At 45.3% G+C, this 25,946-nt stretch overlaps 1 long non-coding RNA gene across 2 annotated transcripts in view; it reads left to right on the top strand.

The window, feature by feature from the left end:
• The window catches only part of LOC136012198 (uncharacterized), a 175,557-nt gene that overhangs the window by 135,962 nt on the left and 13,649 nt on the right, over nt 1-25,946 (top strand). Inside the window, exons 1-6 of one of the 2 annotated variants that reach the window (XR_010611607.1) lie at nt 7,622-7,708; nt 15,607-15,698; nt 15,809-15,945; nt 18,267-18,468; nt 22,357-22,523; nt 24,026-24,224. This is a non-coding gene — a long non-coding RNA (uncharacterized LOC136012198). Of the gene's footprint in view, nt 1-7,621; nt 7,709-15,606; nt 15,699-15,808; nt 15,946-18,266; nt 18,469-22,356; nt 22,524-24,025; nt 24,225-25,946 lie in introns of those variants that run through there. The other variant, XR_010611606.1, reaches the window with a different exon arrangement.

Here is a 25,946-nt window from a genome sequence, read left to right as displayed (position 1 = left end):
TAATTATTTTCATCTCTAGGTGACAGTCTGGATAATGCTGTCCTAGTGCTGTCCATGTACAATAGCAACCAAACCCGGAGAGCTGCGCACCACCTTCCTGTACACAGGGAGGCGAGAGCCCTGTTTTCCAGCTCTGAGTACCCAGTGCTGACTCTTGAAAACCATAAGAGCTCCTGCGAGCTACAGCACCTCTGAAAGACCTCACCAGTGTGAGTAACAGGAGGGAAGATGAACTTCCGCCTGCCTGATAGGCAGACCCCCTTGGCTTGGCAGGAAGGTTTAGAGCCATCAGAAACAAATTTTTACCCCATTTAGAAAAAAATACAAAATTCTCCTGAACATCTTTTCAGCCCAGCCCCATGTATGTCCTGCAAAAGAAAATGTTCCCTCCCTGTTCCTTTTATTCACTCTTAGATTTCAGACTGCCTGGAGGTCCTCTAACTGTCTCCTTTGACATTCCTTTAGAGCCTCCTCAAGAAGCAAACATGCTCTCTCTGAAGCTGTGAGAGCACTATAGGCATTCATTGCCCGGAGCAGCCCCATGTGGGACTTCTACTCACCCATCCTCTGCTCCACCAGCTCCATTTGAGCTCAGGTCTGAGCTTTAACCTGTATGTGTGTGTGCCAGCCCCCTCATCTGCTGCTGCAGAAACACTGTAGCTTCTTTCCATGGGCATTTTTTTATCTTTGAGCTATTACTGCCTTTTCTCTCCGATCCCTGTCAGCTCAGAGCTTTCTTCTACTGAGCACAGGTTTGTGTTTCTGCCCTAGACATGTCTTTGCTCAGCTTTTCCTTGTGAATGAGCCTGCATCTGCTGCAGCCAGTGAAGTCCTTGGCTGACTGTGGCAGAGCTGAGGGAGTTTGCCCTCTGAGCAGGACAGGCAGAAAGATGGGAATTCCTGAACTAATTTGCTGTAAACAATAATGCATAATAGGTCACTTCTCTCTTCAGCAACTTGGCAATTAAATCCATCAGAGACATGAATGTAATTGGACTACTGGCAATTAGCACTTGCAAGTGCTGGAGGAGTCCGGAGGGCTTTTCCATCAAATTGGTCTGGAAATTTTTGCCTTTTGGCTGAGCTGCTGGAGCTCAGAAATCCCATTGCCTTGCCCATGGGTACCAGAGTGCCCCAGCAGCTGAGGTCTGTGAAACTGCAAGCCCCTAAGAAAAGGCATGGGGTACCCTCATTATGGTGAACATTCACGCAGAGAGGGTGGTCCAGAGCGGAGTCCCCCTGGAGTCTTCCTGATATGCTAAAGCTGCTGCAGAAAGTCTTTTTCATTTAAAGAGAGATCAACTGATGGCGGGTAAAAGCAGGGTCTGCTACTGGGGGTCTTGGTGGCTCTGCTGGGCTTTAGCTTCCCTCTGAAGGAGAAGTGGTCAGTTGGGAGGAACACTTAGCTGCTGCCTCCCTCATGTGAGGTTTCAGAGTGGGGCTAGGGACTTGCCTAATATCAGGTACCTGGGCCATCCTTGCCTGTCATCATCGTAGCAATTGCAATGCACAAGCTGCTAGAGGTTGAACATGCAAAAATGACCAAAGTCACTAATGACTTTATTGCATCCAAGACAAAAGTCACCAATGTGGACACCATCCAAGCAATCACAGCATAGGACTCAGTAACAGCAAAAAATAAAACCAAGCCCATACCCTAGTTCTGGAATGAAAATATTGTTATTGCTGGGCCAGAAAAGGTGAAAGAACTCTTGGAATCCAATCTAGAGAGCAGAAACTTTGTCGAGATCAGCCTTTGCCTAAAGAGTTTGGATTGAGGCCATACTTGGAGACCTTCTGCCTCTTGCTCAGCAGGTCTCTGGGGACAACTTCAGAGTGCCTCACTGAGATTTTCAGGAGTGGCCAGTGATGATAGAGGGTCTGTTTGAGACAGATCAAACCAGTCACCTTGAATATTGCAGACTTTCATTGTCATTTCCACTTGGACCATTAAGTATGAAAGTCCATAAAATAATTCATCCTCTTCTGCTGTGGCAGAAGACATCCTCTTCATTCAGCCTCCCCCTCCTCTCCTTCATGATAAACTGGTTCATCCAATAGGGCTTGTCTGAGGTACTTTGGGTTTCAGCCATATGTACATTATTTTTATCTATCTTGCTGTTTTACTTGCCTTTTGAACATCCAAGATCACTCTTTTATCTGTAATTTTCACAGTATGGATATGAATTAGAGGACTTTTATTTCACTTGTGGGTTTCCTTTCACTACTGTGTATTAAACCAAGCCTCTCTTCAACACAATAATAATAATAATCCTTTGTCTTCCCCTTTGCAATACAGTGATCTGTTTGCCTGTATAAGAGAACAGTTCTGCAATATCATCACCCAAAGTCCCCAATATCTCTACCATATTCCAGTTAATTATATGGTGCTGCTGTTTCATATGGATCCCAATAGGATCATTTTGCTGCAGACATTATTTTAGGAGGAAACTAGATGCTATTAAGTTTAACAAACAATTTTTTTATAAGGGATCAAAGCCACCCAAATCTGGTTTTCTACAGTAGTCCCAGGATAAATCTGTGTTGCATATGTACATGCTGGTGTTAGCACAAGCAGAGCTGGCAGGATTTAACCAAAAAAGCACAAAACTTTTCTGTTTTTTAATTGAAAAAATCTTACTTTCAGGGTACCAAAAGTGATTGTCATCAGTGGTGGACTGTATTAGGGTCATGTCTTTTTCCCACTCTCCTGCCAAAACCTTGCTAATATGGTTTTACTGAACAGTAGATTAAAATGTAGTAATTCAACAAATAAGAAGTGCTGTAACTTTTAGTGGAAAAAGCTTTGGAGGTGCCTTTAATTTTGATTTGTCAGGAAATAATGTCTTTCTGGAGGGTGCAGTTGGAAAATCAAAAGTCATGTATTAGTGCAGCTCTGATAGTATCACAAAGCTGAGCATGTTTGGAGACCTTCTCCAGTGATACCATCTCTAGGGAGGCCTGCTGGTACTTCACTGTCAGTTAAGGCCCAGTTATCTAGTTCACATTATTTTTTAGCCTCCTGCTTGTTCTTGTAGTTGTCTATTCAGGACAGCACCTTGGGTGTTGTCAGCCCTGCAGAGAAGGACTTGGGCGTGCTGGTCGATGAGAAAATGAACATGAGCCGGCAGTGTGCGCTTGCAGCCCAGAAAGCCAACTGTATCCTGGGCTGCATCAAAAGGAGCGTGACCAGCAGGCCGAAGGAGGTGATCCTGCCCCTCTACTCTGCTCTTGTGAGACCTCACCTGGAGTATTGTGTGCAGTTCTGGTGTCCTCAACATAAAAAGGACATGGAACTGTTGGAACAAGTCCAGAGGAGGGCCACGAGGATGATCAGGGGACTGGAGCACCTCCCGTATGAAGACAGGCTGAGGAAGTTGGGGCTGTTCAGCCTGGAGAAGAGAAGGCTGCGTGGAGACCTCATAGCAGCCTTCCAGTACCTGAAGGGGGCCTATAGGGATGCTGGGGAGGGACTCTTTGTCAGGGACTGTAGTGACAGCACAAGAGGTAATGGGTTAAAAATTAAACAGGGGAAGTTTAGATTGGATATAAGGAGGAAATTCTTTCCTGTTAGGGTGGTGAGGCACTGGAATTGGTTGCCCAAGGAAGTTGTGAGTGCTCCATCCCTGGCAGTGTTCAAGGCCAGGCTGGAGAGAGCCTTGGGTGGCATGGTTTAGTGTGAGGTGTCCCTGCCCATGGCAGGCGGGTTGGAACTAGATGATCTTGAGGTCCTTTCCAACCCTAACTATTCTATGATTCTAAGACGGTGCAAGTCAGCAGCAGCTCTCACTCAGCAAAGGGCAGCTTGAAGGCTTGTGGCAGGGGGAAGGCAAGGATGTTGGTGTGGCTTAATCTCAGAGTTTCACACGTCAAGTGTGTTTATGAAAGTGTGGAGAAACCCTTTCCACCTCTATGGGAGTGGGGATGAGAAGGGAACACTGCTGACTTGAGGTTAGTAAGTGACATGGAATGAACTTAAGGCATGCTCTGGGAAACCCTCTGCAAAGCAGATGAAGCTTGGCATAACCTGATATAAATAACAAGGTCTTCCTGATCATCCCGGTTTTGAAATCTGGTCCAGCTGAGAAGCAGAGGTAATTAATGATCTTTTCTGTAGCTTTTTCAAAGAGCATTTCCATTTAAATGCATGCTCTGACCTTCCTCTCAGGCAGAATAAATAACCAATACATTATTGAAAGAAGCATTTAACATAGGTAAAAATTAACGCTTGCGTCAGCGCAGGTAATCAGCTTCTGGGCTGGTTCGGCATTGTTCCAGCTGCAGGGTGAGATGGGATGGGGAGCTGCCAGGAGGTCCACAAGCTCTCAGCCTAACTACTGTGGGAAAAGCCACTTTCTCTCCAGGAACAATTCCTCATCATGGCTCTCCAGGCCCCCTCCCTGAAGGAGATGTAGGAGACACGGGATATTTCTTCCAAGGCTGGCAGGAAATCTCAGTGCTTGGATGAAGCTGTGCAAGGGCGATGGAAAGAGTGGGACAAATTGAAGAGACACTTCACGTTAGCTCGTGATGAGAGAGGCTAAGGCATAAGCTGGAAGAAAATAGATATCTGCCAGCTCCAATGGCCCTTGCTCTCTTTTATGAGGGAAATGGGTCTCTGATTGCAAAAGAATCGATGAGAAACTAGATTCCATTGTATGGAAATTGGTATGAGGCAGAGGAAATGATATTGCAGCTGCCCCTTATGAGGCTGTCTTGCATCTGGTCATTAAAGGTGACTTTTATCCACTTGCATGGAGACCTCCAGGGCTTTCTGGCAACCCTTCAAAGCAGCAACCCTAACGCTGTGCAAGCGGGTGGCACGTGTGCCCTGAGGGTGGTTTGTCAAAGGACATGTGCCAGGAGATAAAAGAGCATGCGGGTCACATTGGATCCTGCGGTAGTGTTGATCTGCACATAGTCATCCGAATTAGGGTAATGCTTGGAACTAAGAGTGCAACCAGGCAACCCCTTCTGCTGCTGGCTGATCTGGTTTGAGCAGTTACTGCCCTGACATTGGCTTCTTGGTGTCCTTAACCTCCCCCTTCCCCTTTAGAAGTTGCTGTTTGCTTTAGTCCTGCTGGCACCACTATGCTCCTTAACTCCTGTTAGGTGAGTTAAAGTGCATGCAAGCATTGTTTGGCATGATGTCCTTCCATAGTTAATCACTGCTGCTGGTTTTTTAATATAACAAAAAATAGTCTGTATTTGCTGACTCACTCTGGAGGCAAAATGTAAAGCAAGGAGCAGTGGGGATGGCTGGGGCAGTTTCTCCCCATAGTGCCCAGGCTGCTGCTGGCACTGGGTGTCCAGGAGGCTGTGCTCAAAGGTCTTGCTCCAGGTTGGCATCTGCTGCCTGGCAAAGCTGGATATGTTGGTTGATTCACAGTACTGGGTGCTGGAAACATACTCCCTCCCTCTCATCCGCATCATATTTCTACAAGCAAGGTAGGGAACAGTTACGAAGAAAAAGAGTAGACTTAGTATAGTGATGAGACTGCAGTTGGGGAGGACGTGTGAAAAATACACAATTCCAAATACAGCCTTTATCACAGACTGACTGGGAGGCTGGCAGTAAACCAGGGTCTGAGATCACCCAGTTAGCCTTAAAAAACTATCTCCAGGCAGCCCGTGCTTGGCACTGATTGGCATTAGAGTGAGCTGCAGAACTGAAGTCCATCGTAAGTGGAAAGGAAAAATATTTTCTTTAAAAAAATAGGTGGGGGGTGGAGATGTTCATTTTTTTTTTCAGTATGTCTCTAACCCAAGGTCTTGCCAAAGGGGTGGAAAAACATTTCAAAAGCTGGAAGAAAAAGCGTTTCTTTCATCAAGGGCGGCAACAGAGCAGACTGAAAACCCTAAGCATGTGTTTCGTTTGATATTAAAACACTTTATGGATAAAAATTACTGATGGCAGCCATTTCTAACGAAGGAATGTTTGCCCCAGTAGGAAGGAGGTTCTCTGAGGGCTTCAGGACATGAGCACGGAGGGCCTGGCCCTCCTGCAGTCCCCTGATGATCAGTTCAGGGCCCAAAGTTGAGTGCCATGGATGAAGAGGAGAAGCAACGTGAGCTGGTCCTGCCTTTCGAAGCCCTGCTGGCCACACCATGATGACCAAAGGATGATGCGACTTGAGTGGACAAAGACCCGACACATCATGCTCCTGCCTGCAGGGTCACCCTGCTGCTGGTCTTAGGTCATGCATGAGGAAGAACTTGATGCTTGTCTGTGAGTTCCTTTCACCCTTGTTCTTTGGCATCTCCTTCTTTGGACAGAAGGCAGTGGACTGATATTTTGGGTCCTTGCTTGCAGCTGTACCTGTGGTGGCCACAGGCCCCATTGATCCAAACCCTGTCATGTAGACTGAACCACCCAGCTAAACCTTGGACTTGCTTTGTCACTGGGGACTTGCTCAGTGACCTCAGACCATCTTGACTGCAGTGCTTCTTGTAGAAATCCCAGGTTTTGAGCTCACATGCACAGAAGAGAGCATTTTTTTTCATCTGCAGCACTTCTAGTCCATGTAGGCTGTAAGAAGGCGTCACCAGAATGCACTCTGATGGCACAAAAGACTTTCATGGCAATTCAGATGCAGCATTCAGTGATTATTTTAATATCTTCTTACTTTTTAAGCTGCTCTTCTTGCTTGTCTGGTTTGACTGAAGATTTTTGAACTCCTGGGAGCAGCGCTGCTGTTTCTTCCCTTGGCTTATCACACCTCCAGTGTGGTGGTTAGGTTATCGGATTGTTCTCCACCATTTTGCTGCAGCATGGGGGACTTAATAGCTTTGTGCAGGTATAACTTATTTCAAGGATAGCCCTGAACCCTGCAGCAAGAAAATCTGATCTCCTTGCTTATGTATAGGTTGATTTCTGAGAAGCAATGGCCTGAGTAGGATTGCAGCTGTAATGCTGAGCTTGCATTTACCCCTGTTTCTATCAGCCCTGATAGGTGTGCTGGGTGAAGGGAGTATTTATTCTTTAAAAGATTTAAGCATTTAATATGGCACCACTTTGACTTCTTTTGGAGAAAGCATCTGGACACTTATTCTATTGGGCCAAGAGAAACATCCTGCTTGAAATTGCTAAGTGGTTCCTATGGTATTTTAGCAAATATTAGCATGGGCTCTTGGAGGAGGCAGTCCAAGGAAACAGGAATACTGAAATATTCCAGGAGTCCATTGTAAAACAAGGGATGAGGACTTTGCCATGGAGATTATATTTTCTAAACTAAGCCAGATAATTCCAGAATCAGAAAAAGCTGCTATTAATATTAAAATCAAGTGTTACTTGATGCTGTAGTCCTTACTGAATTCAAATGCTCCCAGAAAGTACAAAATTAAGAGGGATACTTATGGCAGCTTGAACAGGAAATATCCCCAGCTGGACCGAGCCTGAAACCTGAATTAAAAATGTCCTGTTGGTGCTGTACCAAAGACCATTAATTGCAAGCCATGGCTTTTTGAAGAAACAGGCGTTTTTGTAACACGGCAATGATTCTCTATATGAAAGAGAAGCCTCTCTTCAGAGAGACAATTTTCACTATTTTGGGGTGAGAAAGGGGAGAAAATCTCAAAGAAATGCTAATGATCAAATGAATTACTTTTTTCAGGACTCCTGGGTTGTGTTTCCACGGAAGATAGCAGCCCCTAACCAGCACAGCATCCTTAGCCTTGCTCCCAGACCCTACCCTGCTGACAATACCAAGTAAGTAGTTTCCTTGCTGTCTGCCTCAGTTTCCCCATGAGCAAACTTGTAGTAACAGAGAACAGCTTAAACTGATAAAAGTGACGGAGGTAAAAGCAGCAGTACTTACCGTCAGCTCTAAACTGAACAAGTTGCTGTTCAGTGCTAATCCGCACGTAATATAAAAGGTCATTCCAACTGTAAAAGTGAGATGCTATTTTTAGGCATAAAGATTATTATTAAAGTGGAAATGGAAAATAACCTGAAAAGAGAAATTGAAAACACAACACAAATGTTACCCATATTTCACTGAAAACAAGGAATTGCTTGAGTCTTGACAGCATCCTTCCTCCTACAAGGATGGATTTTTATAACAGTGCATTATTAATAGCCACATCAATACATGAGTCAGAGGAGAGACTATCTGCTAAACAGAAGCTGGTTGGGATATTGCCATATTACGTTAACTTTATTTCTGTTGGGCCAAGTATTTCTCCCAGTTTGGGATTTTTCTCTTTTCCTTCCCAACAAGGATATTTGAAGTCATTCCCACAGAAAGGCCTATTTGTTCTCAGCACAAATGCTTGTAATAAGTGTATGTTCTCCACAGAAACAAGATACTTTCTACTCTGCAAGCAACCATGTAAAGCCAAAAATATCTCACTGGATATGGAAGGGCTTGAATGTGATTCGGGAGGGTCTTGCTGTAGTTCTGTATATCTCTGGTCTCCCCTGTGGACTCATACCTGAGGGAACAGGAGTCAGAGCAGAAATACCCACCCCAAGATGCTTCTGCATTCTGGGGAGATGTTCTGTTAAAATCAAAATGCTTCCAGGAAGCTTAAGTTAAACCGACATGTTCTGTCCAGATTTTTTGGGGTAAACAAGACTTCCTTTTGGAAGGAGCTACTTCATCCATTCATGTCTGGGAAACAAGGTGTTAGGATAGACAGAAATGACCCTGATGCAGAAAGTGCCAGATCCAGGCACTGGGTCCTGGTTCCCTGCGTTTGCTATGCCATGAGTGTGCCAAAAGGAAGAATACCACACTTTCTTTTCAGCTTGTCCATACTGAAGTGCTGGCTCACCTCTAGATGTTGCCCAGTGCTTCTTCCAGCACTCAGTATATATTGCTTTCAACACAGCTGGAGGCTTAAGGTACTGGAGACACAGAGAAATAGGCTGCTGGAAATGTAATTTGTAGGTGTTTTGGAAAGGTAGGGTTTTTCGAGACAAAGATGCCCAAGTAAGTTTTGATGCCAGCATTATAGCATTACCATGGAGCTCTTCTGCTACTGAATAGCTCCTCTTGTGCCTCTGTGCTCAGGGAGCCTTGCACTTACATGGGTAGGTGTAAACTCTTCCTTGGTGAACATGTTTGGGGGCTGTATCTGCAGACACCTGCCGCCAGCTGCAGTATTTCCTGCTGTCGGTAACACCTCTGCCTTCTGATGTGATTAATGGTGCTAAACCCTGAGCTTGACTAACAGCTGTTGCCAAGATCAGGCCTCCAAATTAGGTTCCAAATAGCAATGAAGCAGTGAAACCTCCAAATCCAGGGAAGCCTGGGAACAGGGAACTGGCCCCAGAATACCAAATCCAGAAAAGATCTGTGCAGGAGCCCAGCCAGCCCAGGAGCAGGGATTTTTACAGTGGATGCTCAGGGACCGCCATTGCCGCAGCAGCTGTGGTACCCAGCAGCGTGGCTGTGAACAAGAGGCCAATTCCAGCCTGGCACAGGCTGTCACTGCTGCAGCATTTCCCAGGGAGCTGCAGAGGCTGGCTGGCTGCATCCGAGGTATTTGCTCAAAAAACCAGGTGTCGTTTCTGTGAACACTGTGAGCTGTCATCTTGGCTTTCTCTTTTTTATTATTTAAAAGACAGAGAACAAATAAGAGAAAATGAACTGCAAATAATGACTAACAGCACTTCCAGTCCAAATATTTGCTCACATAATCATGTGGAAACTTTGAAGACTTGTGAGCGGCTCTAGTGCTGTTTATAATACAGCTTGGCCCAAAGACGGTCAAGATGCTCCTCTCCCAATGTCAGAAGAACTCTCAGCACTGAGAGCTATATTCAGGGCTTCTCGCCATATCCTGGTCCTCAGAGAAGTGAGGTAACAGATGGTGAAAAGATGTCATAGTAGATCTACTGTCTGGAAGCATCCTTTCAGATAGGATGCTGCAGCCCTAGGAAGCTCTGCCCCACTTGCACATGTTGGTCAACGTCTTTGCTTTGGAACAGGGCTCCTTATAGAGGATGTATTTGTGTTTCCTAAGTTTAAGGCCTGCGCTCAAGCTAACATTACTCAATTAATTATATATATTTCTTTTCTTTCCTCCCCTAGTTTGAACCCTTGGAAGCTGAACCTAATTTTCTTCCAGTCATGCAGCGCTGAGCAGAAAGGTAGTGGTCACTCGGCTTCTCAAGAAAAATAGTGCAAACATACCTTATTTCCGTGCAGGTTCTGTTTAAAAACCCAGTGAAAGTATAGGAACTGTAGCCTATGGAATTCACCAATGGAGAGAGGCTTTCCAGCTCACTCAGGGGTGTTGCAGATGGCTATATAACCTGGTATGAGACTTAGGGGAGTACCCAACCATTTGGCCTCTGATTTCTTGATAGCAAAGCAGCCAGCCAGTGTGTGGATCTTAACCTGGTGTTTTAAGCTCAGTAGTACGCAAGTTGAGTCCCTCAACTTAACTTAGCCGTGGTGGCTGATATAATGATTATAAAAGAAGCTCCTGGAAATACAGGTATCTTAGTTTCCCCCACTGTCACATCGACTGATACTAGTATCCTTCTTGGCACTAGGTTGGGTGGGGTTTCGCCTATGTTTGTGAATACTGGTCTGCAGCAATGCCTGAAGGAAGAGGATGTGAAGGAGCCTTGTAGGACAATGCTTTAGAAATCTTTAGGAGTGCCTCCCTGTCCTTCATGGCATGTCAGGAGGTGCCTGGCTATCCATGGGCGGGGAGGAAGAAGGATCCCCACTTCTAGATTGCAGAGGTTGATGCAAGGTCCCTTAGACTCTGTTCTCCTAATTAAGACTTTTCTGGGGGTTCAGCTGAGAAATGTGAGCATTTATCCCAACATCCCACTAGTGACAGCAGGACTTCTGCAGCCAGTGCTAGGAGACCCTGCAGCCCTCCAGTTCTGGTCAGCAGTACTTGTGTTCTCCCAGTTTGGCTTTTGGCAGCTGGGCTCAGCAGAAGGCTTGGGCTACTCATGCTCAGTGGGTTCATCAACAGTACATGGTGCCGGTAGGTGGGGACTGAGCAAGTCTCCTACCATTGGCATGGATGAAGAGGAGCTTGGGCACAGAGCTGCTAAATGTCCTTCCCAATGATAATTCTGCACTTGCAAGAGAGCCAAGCCTGAAGTGCAAGGTTTTAGAGGTCTTTTAACTGAATATAATGAATTATTTTGCTTCTTGTAATTAAGGATGTGCAATTAAGAATGATACAAATAGCAAGGTAGTGTTTGGCATTTACAGAAAACCGTAGGCTGTGCAATTCAGGATGTATTGCTATTAGTGGCCAGACATTTTTTGCCATTAAAATATCAAGAGATCCTGTACAGTATTGGGTGCTGTTGATTTGTGATCAAAGCTAGCATGCAGGTAGCAGGTGGCATTTCTACAGTTCCTGCAGGGAATATATCCCAAAACGTCAAATTCGTCCCTTTCTATTAGAGAAAAATGTGTGAGAGGAGGACTGGGGGAAGAGAAGGAAGGAAGGAGACTGGTTCTCTATTTTAAAATTAATATTTTAGCTCACAAGTGTTAAGGTGGCTTGCAAAATTATGAGGCTCTAAAAAACAGAGTAAAGGGAATTGTATTTTTTCTCTTTGTTACCACCGTTTTCTCTTTGGCTCCCAAACGTTTGTCTATCAGACAACACACTTTTTTTTTTTTTTTTTAGACAAAAATACTCAGGACCTGTGAAACTTGGAGAAAAATGTGTTTTTCCAAAATATGCTTTTGGAATGCAAAAACCCTCATCCCTAATGCATCACTACTTGTCCTGACTCTGCAGAGGCCAAATGTGCCTTTGAAAGCCTCCTCTACAGCCTGATTGTCAAATTCACTTTTGGAAGTAGAAGGGACAGAGTAAACCCAGCTCTTCCCACCTCCAGAAAGGACTAACTGGGATCCTCTCAAGTAATTGTTATTGTATTAATGCTGGAGAAAGCCTCATGCTGAGGAAAGCTTTTATTGCTTTTATCCCCCCCACCAGTCTCAAGAGATTCTTACCATTGCTGCTGGTAGCTGGTACGTGGTCTCATCCCAGCAGACAACTGCAAGCAAGGTACTGCTGTGCCTCTTCTCCAGCTTCCCTGAGAGGCATGTTGGTGTTTATAGCATGCCTTGAAACATTTTAAAGGGGCTCACCATATTATGGCCCTTGTGCAGCTTTCTCTAAATCTATGATGGCCATAAATGTGATTTGTTCAGTATCAGAAGCAGAGCTGACAGATGGGCAAGGACAGTGTCCTGGGTTTTGGCATGGCTGGCACTGGGGGAATAATTCTTGTGGGCCTGTTTCTGCTTGTGTGAGTGTTTCCAGAGCATCTTTAGAAGTGCCAGCCTCTCCCCTGCTGTATGCTTTTTCTTTATAAATCCTGATGGAAGAAGGATTTCAGCTCAAACATAAAGCTTCCTTCTACCTGAGCAGCTCAGGGCAAATCTGGGATCAAACCCATGAACCGAAATGCATTTATTACCATTATAAATTTAATCCAGAGCTTTTAGTGAAAATAACCAACTACCCTCCAAAGTGATTCTGCTTGAAAGCAGAGTTTCCCAAACTGAAGGCCTGAAAGACATGATAAACCTGAAAGATAATGGGCTGGGAGGGGGTTTGGACAGCCAGGTACCTCTCAGCTTGCTCTGGTGGTGGAAGTGATCCACCCAGCCTGGAAAAGCTTTGTCAGCAAAGCAGTGGTTTCTCAGAGGCTTGCATCTCTCTCGCCTTAAGGATGGAGGGAAGTTTCCAAAGACTTCCCAAACTTCTCCACGTAAAGCTTCCCATCCTCAAACACCCTGCTGCATCCTGTAGGACAATGAAACATAAAAGAAACACAGAGGTACTACCAAGACACTTTCTGCTGTGGTCATCCTGCCACTAGAGGAGTTTTCTTTAACTGCTCAGCATCTCCCTGTTTAGTTTTGCTCTTGACAGCTGCCATTTGAATAATGTAATCCAGTGCCCTGCTCTGCTGTACCTTGTAGATCACAGTGGGTGATGAGCGGCGTGTCAGCTAGGGAGAGCTCAGGAGCATTCTCATCCTGGCACTGAGGGCTTGCCAAGAGCAAGCAAACAAGCCATCAAGAGCCTAATAAAGCATAGGGGAGAACATGACTGCTCCCAGCAGTGAGGGTTATAGACACAGGCATGGTAGTCCCTGCCTACATCACCTTCCGTTCTTCCCATGCCCTATGCCTTTTCATTCATCTCCTCTTTTCTGTGGGCTAATTCACACTTTTCCAGGCGCCTTTTATCACTGCCACTTTTTTTCCCTGCTCGCCCTTGATCCGCAGCAAAGGAACAAGAGTGTCAATTGGTGGGACGCAGGGAGGGAGCTGGGGTGGCAGATGGCTGTGTGGCAGGGCCGAGCCAGGGCTTATCCATCACTGCTGTGGGCACAGCATTTACAGCAGGGCCGGCGTTCGGAGGGGTGAGCCGGAACAGGTAATTGTTGGCAGAGAGGATGCATTTTTCACTGCTGATGAGGAGGAGAGGGGCAGGGTTAGGGTTGTGCTAATGCCACAGTGAAGGATGAATTCATCACGGATTCTCCTTTTTTTTCTGCATTAATTCGTCCAGCTTTGATCGACGCTGGAGTACTCCCAAATGCCAAGCAGCTGTTAAGTCTAAAGCAGAAACCTTTCCACAAGCTAAGCTGCTGGGAAACAGCCAGGGTGTGCTGAGATCCCTGATGCTCTTGTCATCGTCACCCCTATCACTAAAGTCAAAGGGTCAAAAAATGTCTCCCCTCCTTTCACCCAGGGACTCTGGTTTGGGTTGTGGTGCTGCAGCAGGGTTCATCTGCATTAGAGCTGTAAGGTGCCATCAATAAACAGATGGCACAACGGTGCAAAAAGTCCGATGTGGTTAGTGATGAGCCAGGTTATACACCCCAAAATATGCTTTCAGCAGAGACAGACTGGCACTGGGGCTTTGCTCCTGCCAGATCCCACCCAAGAAACCCCCAGAAGCTCTGTGGCTCAGGGACCTTGTACAGGTGACAGTCCCACAGGCAGGAATGAATTTGGCCATGACATTGCTCCGAGCCAGCTCTGAGGCATTTTGGTATTGATGCTCGCTTTTGGCTTACTAGAGTTTGTTGTGGTTGTGCTTGGAAGCCTCCCAGGGCTGTCAGTTAGTCAAGAATAACAGCAAAAATGTTTACCATGCACAGGCTCGTAGGCTGGATGTACACTTAGAAAAGACCCCAGTGTGAGGAGCGAAACACAAGAGAGAATATAATTAAGAGGGGTGAAAAAAATTCATCTGTTTCCCCTCTATTTTTAGTTGTAGACATTTTCAGAATCCAGCCACTTCTGAAGCTGATTTCTAAATTTATTCTGTCCCTTTTTAGAGAACTTTCTGCATTTTCCCCCTAATTTAAGTATCTTCTAAAGTATTTTTAAAAGTGGCAGTCTTGGCCAGCTGAACAAAACTACTTCTTTGCCTATTGAAGTTATCTCACATTTGTGTTTAAGAGACAATAAATAAAGGCATTACAATGGGAACTGGCAGGACTATACAAGTCTATATGCAGCAAAATTTAGTTCTATCCTCCCCAGAATGCATCTCTGTTGGAAAGCAGTTCTTGGATGGTTTCAAGCGGGAATTTTCAAAGACTTTAATTCGTCATATCCCTCTGTTCTGCTGCAAATCATTTACACAGCATGTGGGAGGGGGCTCATTCATCTAATTTCAGCCATTCAACATTGAGGTTTTAAGCCTAAATTCCATGTTGTGGTTCCCTTGTGTTTCAGAGGGAGATTGGCACCAGTAATGCCAGTCTCTCCTAGTACCTTCACTACTTCAGTGAAGATGCTTTGTTTCCAGGTGACCATGTTCAGGGAAAAACACATCTGCACAGTTCTCACTATCCTTCCTTATATTTCTCAAGTATTGTGTTATGTTTTTCTTTGTTACCTGACCTATCAGTGCTCAGTTTACACTGCCTGCTTGAAGATGATTTGACCAAGGCACAAAGTGCTATTCCCTTCTGTAAACACGGATTTAGCAGTGCTTTGCTTTGGCTGGCTGTATTACAACTTCTGCTTTGTCCAGGCTGCGGGTTATTCGTTATATACATGGTGCAGAGACAATTGTACTCCTTCCTCTTCCTACTTGTGGAATATTTTGACATTCCCCTGTGTCTGTAGTGATTCAGACCAGTTTTTAAATAAATATCTGGCTTTCCCATAGGAAAAGATCCAGGAGCTCCTACCTGGGATGCGTCTTTCCAGCTGTCTGAGTTTTCTTCATCAGCATATTGAGCTATGGAATCATAGAGGGTTTGGAGGTTGTCAGAGGGGTGGCGGTGTGGTAGGAATTGGCTTTAGACAAAGAAGAGCCATACCAAATTGGGGTTCCAATGGTCTGCATCCACCATCCTCTGTGTTTGGTTAACTTTTGGCCAAAGTCTTTCAGTTTTCAGGTCAAATAGAAAAGTCACCATTTTCTAAAGGAAGGACAGAGGCAGTTCCTGTGTTTATTGAAATATTCTGCTAGGTAACAACTAGAGGAGGATTTTTCAACCCATGAACAAAAGCAGTTCTCAGATTTGGGAAAAGGAAGGTTTTCTTGCTGCTCTTCTCAGCATTGTGGTGTTGGTGTTTGTCATTTTCTGACTATTGCTTATGAGATGCTTGGCTTCTAACTGAATATGTCTTGTAGGAGGAGGCTGCACTTTGCTTTCAGCCCAGGCTTTAGCATTTGACAGGTACCTGAAGGAATGTTTCAAGACCCATTTGAAGTAGAGAGGACAGGTAGGTGTCATTCTTAAAAAAGCATTATCTCATCCATGAGTTCTTGTGAAAGCTGACACAGGTGCCAGGTGGGAAATCACAGATACTGTCTTCCTTACCCATATTTTCAGGCCAGGTGTTCTGTGGAGAATCAGAGCCTCAGCAGCAAAAGTTAATTCATGTCAGACTTGGATTTCATTGTAAAAAAGGCCAAATCATCCTTAAATGTCTTGAAAGCTGGAATACACCAGACATCCTGTGGAACGAGGTACTTGTAGTAGGTGGGGCTGTCTTGTGATGGTTACTGGTATGGGGGAAGGCCGCATCTGAAATGGTGATGCTTCCCTGAGCCATGGCAATTCCAACCTCTCCAGTATCTTCCCACGCCTTCTTGTCACCTAAGCAGCCAGGTGATGGATGTTCTCCTCCCCAGTACTGGTGGGATCTTTTACAGTTTGCCACCCAAAGGACAGATCATAGAATCATCATAGAATCACAGAATGGTTTGGGTTGGAAGGAACCTTAAAGACCATCTAGTTCCAACCCCCTGCCATGGGGGCAGATAGCCTTTCAGTATGCTTTAAACATAAGACCTGACTCAGCAGAAACACGTGTATGAGCCCCAACTGCAGAGCTGCCCATTGTATCAAATCTATAGGAGAGATGAAAACGTAAGTGGCTTTTCATCAGGTAAGATGACTGATTATGCTTAGGAGCCCTGATGGTGCCATGTGCTTTGTATGGTCTATTAAATACCTGATTTTTAGCTAAAATTTCAGCTCAATGTGGACAGGTTATCATACAGCTGCCTGCTATGAAGGTCTTGAGCTTTCCCTGAATCATGTAGGGCAAGCAGAGATGGGGCCATGGGTTGGTGGAGCCTCTGCCAGGCTGTTTCCAGAACCCATGGGGAGCACAGACCATGGCAGATGCCAGAAAACAAACTTTCTGACCTAAATTGTGCCTATTGCCAAACAACTGTGCTAAAAATCAATCTTGTTACTCCCTGGATGTCAGCACTTCTTATATTTAAAAGAAAAAAACCCTCAACCTTGCTCTTATTTTGGTGCTGGGTTTTTTTTAGCCTTACTTGCTTGCGAACTTTTTATTAAAAGAAGGTTTTGATGGTTTTGAGTGAGCACATATGGTTCATGGAAGCCAGACGTGCTGAATGATGCGCTCAGAGCAGAGCTGGCATTTACAAGTGCGCACAGCCAAAAGCAAACCACAGGGTGGATTAGCCCGTGCTATTCCCATGCCCTTACCAACCTAGACGCAGCTCTCAGCCATGCTTAGTCACACTTGGAGCTTGTGGTTGCTTGCCCAAGCTGTGCAGCAAGGATGTGGGCCAGCTTGTGCTTTTTCTACTGTTGCTTTGCTGGGAAGGACCAGATCTCTTGCAGTGATGTGCTGTAGACAGAAGGTCTCTGCAGCAGGTTGGCACTGCCCCACCAGCTGCACAGAGGTGATGGACACCTCCTTTGTGCCCAGCTCTGCTGGTGCAGGTATGAGTGGGAGGGCTGGTATTTCATGTTACTACCCAAATAACACAAGGCAGTAGGAAAAGGCATTTAAATTGAAAACGCTTACCCCAAGCCCCAGCTCTGTAGCCCAGGACTCACCCCGCGTGCTAAGCAGTGCCAGGGCACTCACAAGTAAGGTCACTAATTCAGAGTAACCTCTATTTTTAACTGGAAACTTGCAAGCAACAGGTTCATGTTTCTTCTCACATATGCCTCACATATTTGCCTTTTGTTGTTTTGGCTAAAGCTATTCTCCCAGGACCTTACAAGCACACCGAGCAGCATATGGCCTTCTACTTGCTCCATTTCCAGCCCTCATTTTTTCCCACAGTAAACCAGACTTTTTCAGGCAATACTAATCCCTTGTGCCTGTCACTGGTAGAGAAAAGCATTAATAACTGCAGTTATCCTGGAAATATCTGTCACTCGCATTTGTTTTTTGTTTCCCTTTGGGTAATCATGCTCCAGATCTAATTACTGCAGAAATTTCTTTTGCTCCAATGAACAGCATTTTGGGTTACTTCCCCGCTGGTAGTAAGCTGAATTCCACCAGTGATGGGAGATCCATATTGATTTACGCTGGCCAAGGATCCACTGTTTCTCATCTTTATTCTGTGTGTGGCACTGACACGTGCCTGAGAAGGCATCTCCTCCTCCCTGTGCCACCAAAAGAGGGACCAAAAGCATCATCTTATGGGAGTGTGCTGGAACTTGCAGGTCAGGTACAGCCAGCCACTGGGTGAACTGGTCAGACTGGGGAGAGAAGCAGAGCAGTGAGGAGAGTCAGACTGCAAAATTAGCCTCTGTATAACACAACACGTGAATTTGCCACTGAATAAAAGGTGTAAAAGGGTGAAAAGGAGTCACCTAAGAAGGGTGTTACTGAAGTTGGATTAAGGGGAGTTCAGGAAGCATGGAGATGGACCAAGGGAGCGGGGTTGGGAAGGTGGCAGGGCAAGGAGTAGGACTGGTATAATTCACTTACACAGCTGGGAGCAGGGTGGGCTCAGAAACAGACTAAATAACCTGAGCTACAGCAAACACAGCACCGCATTTGGATTCTTAGGCACACAAGACCATGGAAAAGACCGTTGCACCAGATAACCATAGGTTATGGCTCCTAATAGAAGCAAATAGTACAAGGAGCTCGTATATGAACTGATGCCTGAACAAAAGCCCCCGATTACCCTGTGGTGAGCAAGATGGATAGCATCGTGCAGCCCTGGAGGCGATTCAGGAACAGGACACCGACCCCTGGGACTGGTGCGGTAAGTATGAAATGAGCACTTAAAGCTATCATAAGTCAATGGATTTGGGATCTTTCCTGGCTTAGCTTTAGCAGCTGAGGCCATGTGAGAGAATTGATGTTCAGGACAAAGCTCACCCAACCACTTCCACTTACAGAGAGGCAAAAAAAATTGATATATTATCCACAAGAGGGAAGAGGAAAGTTTTGAGTTTTGCTCGTTTTGCTCCCCAGCAAAATTCAGGACGTGAATGGAGAGAAAAGGGATGTAAAAAAAAAAAAAAAAGAAAAAAGGCAAGGAAGGGGGAAACCAAAGAGAGACAAGATGTCTTTTCTTTTTTCCTTAATTAATCTTGGAAGGTGATGACAGCGTAGGAAGAGAAATGGGAAGTAAATGCTCTGTTAACAGCCTTTCATAAAGATCTCTGGGCTTGACAAATGAGCTCAAAGCCACAGGACCAGCAGCCAGAGCTCTGCCGGTACATTATAGATAATCCAGGGGTCAGAGGGAAGGAGAGTAGAGGTTGGGATGGGAGAAAAAGCCCTCAGCCCCCTCCAGAAATGCCCCCAGCGTCTTGGCTTGCAATTACTCAGGTTCCTGGGGCTGCAGATTGAAACCCACCTGGTGCCTGCTTGGGACTTGTCTAAACATTTGCCTTTGTTCGGTGGCCTTGCTGCTTTCACATCTGTGCTGGGCTTCCCTGCCCAGCTGAGCAGCACTGTGGCTGCTGAAGGATCCTCAGCTCCATCCTGCTCATCCTATGCTTCAGGGCAAGGTATCTTTTAATTGGTGTTTTAGCAGCAGGGCCAGTGGCTCTGACCAAACTTTCACTGGTTTATCACTAGCATTGGCAGCTGGGGATCCTGAATCTATTTTGCTCCTGCCATGGATTTTCTTATTGCGTTGGACAAATTACTTGATCTTCTTGTGCTTTTAGAAGTACCAATCCCAGCCTACACCAGAGAGCGATTGTGAGAATAGATGTACAAAAGGCTATAAATATATTAAGAGTGAACATCAGAAATCCCAACATTTTGTGGGACAAAAGTATGAAGAAGACATGGAAGAATTAAATAAAAGAATAGGATGGAAACACAATACAATAATTAGAAAGGGTTTTTTTAAGCAATAAAATCCTACACTTGTATGGGATTACTTTTTAATTCGGTCATCATTGTTTTTCTGGAATTTTTATTCCAAGATAAGAACCGTATTTTGGCTTTTTGCTTGGATTCTGATTATTCATGAGCAAACTGAGGCTGGGGCTGGCAATGGCTTCTGCAATCGCCTGAGAGCAGTTAGAGACACATAGAAGTTACTCCCCCAGGACAACCCAAACTGTAAACTTTATTGCCCTATAAAGAGTAACCTGCAACATCAAAGGCTTTTCAGGCATCAATAAAATCAGCGTTAACTAAATTGTCAGCAGCCACTATTCCCTTCCCCCACTCTGCTCGGCTATTCGGTTCCAATTACTCTAAATTGGGACTTCAAATTTTGGGTGAAAGCCAAACTGTCAATCTCATAATCAGTTATGAACAATATAAGCAATGTCTATCTAATCTGTAAATGGCCAGCTAGTCTGAGAGGCTCCTATAATGATGCTAAAATAACCATTGGGTTGGTAATTATTCATGTCTGGAAAGAGGGGGAAAAAAAGAACCAGTCGGGAACTGTTGGTCCCAACAGTTCGGAGGGCTCCAAACCCCAGTGCAGCACATTCCTAAAGGGTCAGTAGAAAACGTAAGAAAATGGGAAAAATATCAAAGTGTTGGGAGTATTTCAGGTATTTTTAGGGACACAAATAGGTGCCCTATAACTTTGCAAATGGCCATGTAGGGTGGGAGCAAAGCTGGGGCACCCAGGGTATTTTTAGTATCACGTGTGAGATGATGTGAGCAGTCTGAGCTCAGCGGAGAAGTATTGCCCAAAGTAAATAATTTCTCACAAGGGCATCTTCCTGTCAGCCAGTCCAAACACCTGAATATTCCAGTGTAGGCAGCAAACAACCCCCTGCAGTGAAGCAACTGCCGGCACACTCACAGATTTCCATTTAACCAGAGCATCGCTTAATAGGTGTGAAAAGAAGCTGCATGCAAAATGCAAACATCTATCGAGGAATGCAGAGCTTCATTTAGTGGAGGGGCAATGGCAAATCGTGCAGAAAAAAACAAGTAAATAACGTTTACTCGGAGGTGGTCTCAGTGGCAAGGCAGCATTGTTTGTAAACCAAGCAGGGAAATGGAAGCACTGCAGAGGATGCTCCTGCTTATTGTCATGGGAGCTGCTTGGCACCAGACTGGGGCCAGGAGCACAATGTTTTGGGGTGATTTGGAGGAAACCCCATGGGTGAGCACTAGGGTTTTCCCTAGAGAGGGCTCAGGGTCTGAGCATCCTCCGCAGACCATACACACTTCCTTCACTGGAAATGGAGGGCGAGCTTTGGTGAGAAACACCCCCTTTTTTCCCCTCTATCAGAACATGCTCTGCTTTAGCACACACCCTGTGTAAGCATTCAGGAAGAATTTCCTAAATTCATCATTTACCCTTGAATACTTATCAAAGCCTCTGTCTGCTCTAATGCCTTTTCTCATCTCCAGCCAGCCATCATCAGCACAGGTAAGAATACCAATGATAAAAAATTAAAAGCTACAATAAACATTATTGATGCCATTCCTAATGAGACAGAGAAAGAGAAAGAGAGGATGCTGGGGTGATAAATATCATCTGTCAGCAATAAATTACAGCCATCATTAGGTTTCTACAGTGGGGCCTGACAAATTATTTTGTGGAAGTACATGCTTAGCTGCACCTTACACAGTCTCAGCTATTCCAAGACTGCACCTTAAAAAAAAAAAGTAAATCTATGGAATTGATTCTGTATCAATCTGAAATGCACCATGTAGCAGCGGAATAGTGCTCAGTGCTAGGTACCGCTCCAACGGTGGCTGAACTTCTTGGATTGGATAATAGGACTTTTTGCAGTGGGCAACAGATTGGATAAAATAGGATATGGAAAGCAAAGGCTGGGCTCTGCATAGCTGTGTATGGCTCTCCTGTAAGTCCACAGCTGTGTTTGCAGGCTGCCCTGACCCTGCCAGCTTCCTTATTTGGGAATTTGTGCTCTTTTTTTTTATGAAGGATGGGCTCTTCCTTGGTCATATGGGGGTGATCCCCAGCAAGCACTGCTCTGCCTCTTCAGGAGACTTGCAGCACTGCTGCAGAGCCACACAGGCCCAAATCTGTGAGTGCAGGAGCTGCCTCAGGCTGCACCATGGCACTGAAATGGGCAGCAGCCGGGTGATCTCATGGCAAGAAAAAGTGGGTTTGATGTGATCAGAGGGAGCACACTGCAGGATGAGTCCACCTCGTCCCTATGCACACATGTACCATTGCACCTTTGGCTTAGCTTCCAGCCCTCTCGTTGCAGCAACCCTGGGATTGCCTCCTCCGCACACCTTATAGACCTTAATTTGCAGAACAGCAGAGAAAAGGGGAAAAAACCATGTTGCAGTGCAGTCTTTACAAAAGCCATTCATCCCGGTGCTCTTACTAACAGGCATCAAATGAGATTCCTGCAGTAGATGATTTGTTTTGTCCTTCTCCTGCCGGCTCAGATTAATCTCTGCTCCTGAAGTAGTGGTGTCATTTCTCAGAGACATACGGCAGCAGGAATCAGAGAGCCCCATAAATTAGAAACAATTCAGGATCCATCCGTCTTCCTTCCCACTCTCCATCCCTGTGTTTTCCTGCAGGGCAAGGGCAGGCCCCGCAGGTACCGGCACAGCCGCCTTTTTGTAGACTAATAAATAAAAAATCCTCAACAAACTCAAGATGGGGGAGGTTCGAACAGAAGAAGGATTCTTGTGGTCAAAAGCAATTTGCCTTCACCTGTTTTCCTTGCTTTAGGTTTACATGACTGGGATCATGGCCGGCAGTGAAATGCCCAGTCCCCAAGAGCGTGCCTTCTCTCCTGGCTCAGACATCACCCAGCAGTGACACCAGCCACAAGACACAGCACCAACTATGTAAACCTTTAAGGTTTACAGAACCCCATATAAAGTAATTCCTCACAGGTATGTTAATCACTAGATTTCTCTAGATTTTGTTCAGAGAGCTGGGTTCGATTTCTTTCCCTCCTCCCATGGCAAGCTTTTTTGTAAAAATATCCAAGTTTTAGCAAGAAAAGTCTTTTTACATCTTTCAAAACTCATTGCAACAGCTTGACTAAAAAGGCTTCATAAAAGGGAGCAAGCACAGAGAGATGGGATGCATGCATGAGTGTAGGAATGGCATAGGAGAAGAGGAGCTCAGTGTGCACCTGATATATTCCTGTCCTGCTTGCAGTGGTCTCAGATCTGTCCCTTCCTAGTCCATATGATGGTAATACATATGCTAAATGCATGTATATGTCCGTGTTTATATACAGATACACAGTGTATATATAAGTAAATGCACATATAGAGAGATAGATCTATTATACTCTATAGAGATAGATCTACTATAGAGAGATAGATCTATTATATCTATTAATATATATATTATTATCACTATTAATATACCTATTATATATATATAGGGAGAGATAGATCTATTATATTTCATTCTAGATAACAGAATGAAAGCTTGTAGGAGACAGGAACACCACTGTTTATTATTTATGGAGTCCACACACTGACAAGCAGTGTACAGGCATAAAAGCAAGTGCAGTCTCTCCCCTAAGGAGTTTACAAGCTTGCTTAGACATAGACAAACTGGTGCAAGAGCCCAGAGGGCTGGAGGGAGCCGGAAAAGGCTGGAAGAAAGTGATGAGGCTTCAGCACACTTCAAAATCCGGCTGTTTCCACTGCTGGCAGTCATCAGCATAACACAGTGTTCGACCACTTCGTTTTTCCATCGTTCTCGGAGCCACCAGATGCTGCCGAGGGCAGAGGGTGACAGGGACTTGGAGAAGGACTAGTCCCTACTCTTGTGTCACACTCCGATCGAGAGCCATCGCCTGCTTGTCCCCTTGACCAAACCAGGTAGCCACCCCTTGGAAATAGAGGGAAAGGCCAGCTATTTATTTTGTATTAATTTTTAAAGATGACTCGTTTCGGATGAGTGCCTGTCTGTCTCTGTCTATTTGCCACTGCTGAGAAGATTCATTACTTTGATGGATTTGTGTAATTTTTCCAGGTGCTTCAGGTGACAAACAATAAAGCACACTTCACGCTTGGCTCTGGAGCTGCAGTGAAGTGAGGGGCTGCAGGGAGAGCAGGGAATGCTACGGGGGGGATTTCTCTGGGAGAAAAATAATTCATCCCACTCAGTTTGGGCTGAGCCCCTCCCTGGCTGTCATCACCAAGCAAAGCCCTGCAGGGTGGGGGGAATTTAGAGTATTTTTAGTGATGTAGCTGCTGGAAAAGGCAAGGCCATGGGTGTGAGCAAACTGCTGAGGCTCCAGACATCACATGGAAGTGGGCAGGTGGGGACACAGGATATATACCAATGGCGGTGGCTTGTGAACACTGCTGTGTTTTTCCATTGGAGCCCTCCAGAGGGAAAGATTAAGTCCCAGGCATTGTTTCTTGAGCAGGTGATCATCTCTCCTGTAACTGCATGGGCTCCAAAGGAATAAATTATGCCAGACAGGCTCAATCACTGTTCGTGACAGAGGCACGGGATTTACGGCTGCGAAAATCATGGACATGGGAGTGCAGCATAGCTTCAGAAACCAGTTATCTGCAATGATACTGGACCCAGACAACAGAAATGGCCCAGTGCCATAGCCCCCATGCCAGGTGAGTGGAGCAGAGACAGTGTTAGTAGCAATGACTGTGAAACCAATTCAAGGTTGAGACACAGAGTTAAGTCTTACTGAAATAAGTTTTACTGAATCTGTCTATACTTTGTGTTTGTTTGTGAAACAGTTAGTTGTAGGAACATCTTGATTTAAGAAGTTGGCCTTTACATTAGCATGGGTTACTGTGCTGCTTGAAATCCAACTCTGTGTTGCCTGAAGTCCCTGTTCTCTGTGTAACGCTGGACTTAGTCCTTACTCTCTAGACCATAACCAGAGCACCTAGGGTCTATTGTATATAGGATGAGTTATTTGACAACCTGGCAAGGTAGATATCTAGCTGGCCAACGTGGCAACAAAATAAGATGAGGGTGTTCTTTAGATGAGCTATCCTCATTATACTCTCATTATAATACTAAAAAACAGACCTGCAGATCAAAAACTCCCTTGCCCAGGTGAAGACCCTTCCTCTACACAAGCATAGTAAGAGAAGAAAATGACACAGCAGATATTATAATTATATGCAAATCACCAATTAATCATTGTAACAGGGAGTGTACTAACTTGCGATTTTAGTGTATAAAAGTAATAACAAAAATGGCATGGGGTGTGCTTGATTTGTGGAAATTCCACCTAGCACCCAGTGTTAAGTGCTTCTTATTGCTACATTGGCATAAGGAGTTTTATTCTCCTTTCAGTGACACAGGGATCTGGCTGAGGTCACTCAAATGGCATTTTTCTGTCTTAAATGTTTTGTGGTGCTCTGGAGGGGCGGAGAAGGGGATGAGAAGTGACTTCCCTGTAGCAGAGCCAAGAGCAAGCACATTCCTTGTGTTAAGGCCATGCCTGCAATTTTAGTTGAGATCTTTGGATGGGCTTTTGAGTTAATGGGGTTCATATTATGAAAACAGGCTGTTCCAATGGCCAAAATACTTGTCTAGCTTTGGCTTACACCTTCTCAATTCCCCATCCCTGTAACAAGACTTTGTGTGTTATACTGGAAAGTCCCTAAGTGCTATGAATCACAGAACAGGAGGACTTGCACTGGGATGGCTGATGGCAAAGCATTCTCTTCACAGAGCTAAGCCTGAACCACAGAGATTTCTGCAAATCTCTCTGGTACTGAAAGCACAACCCGAGAGCTCTGCCTGGCTTCCCACAAGCACTTAGAATAGAATCATAGAATCATAGAATAGTTAGGGTTGGAAAGGACCTCAAGATCATCCAGTTCCGGGACACCTCACACTAAACCATCCCACACAAGGCTTCATCCAACCTGGCCTTGAACACTGCCAGTGATGGAGCACTCACAGCCTCCCTGGGCAACCCATTCCAGTGCCTCACCACCCTAACAGCAACGAACTTCCTCCTTATATCCAATCGAAACTTCCCCTGTTTAAGTTTTAACCCGTTACCCCTTGTCCTGTCACTACAGTCCCTGACAAAGAGTCCTTCCCCAGCATCCCTATAGGCCCCCTTCAGATACTGGAAGGCTGCTATGAGGTCTCCACGCAGCCTTCTCTTCTCCAGCCTGAACAGCCCTAACTTCCTCAGCCTGTCTTCATACGGGAGGTGCTCCAGTCCCCTGATCATCCTCGTGGCCCTCCTCTGGACTTGTTCCAGCAGTTCCATGTCCTTTTTATGTTGAGGACACCAGAACTGCACACAGTACTCCAGGTGAGGTCTCGCAAGAGCAGAGTAGAGGGGCAGGATCACC

Source organism: Lathamus discolor, chromosome 3, assembly GCF_037157495.1.
Source record: "Lathamus discolor isolate bLatDis1 chromosome 3, bLatDis1.hap1, whole genome shotgun sequence".
NCBI lineage: Eukaryota > Metazoa > Chordata > Aves > Psittaciformes > Psittacidae > Lathamus > Lathamus discolor.
Note: the sequence above shows the minus strand (reverse complement) of the source record. Positions and strands in the feature narration are given on the sequence as shown.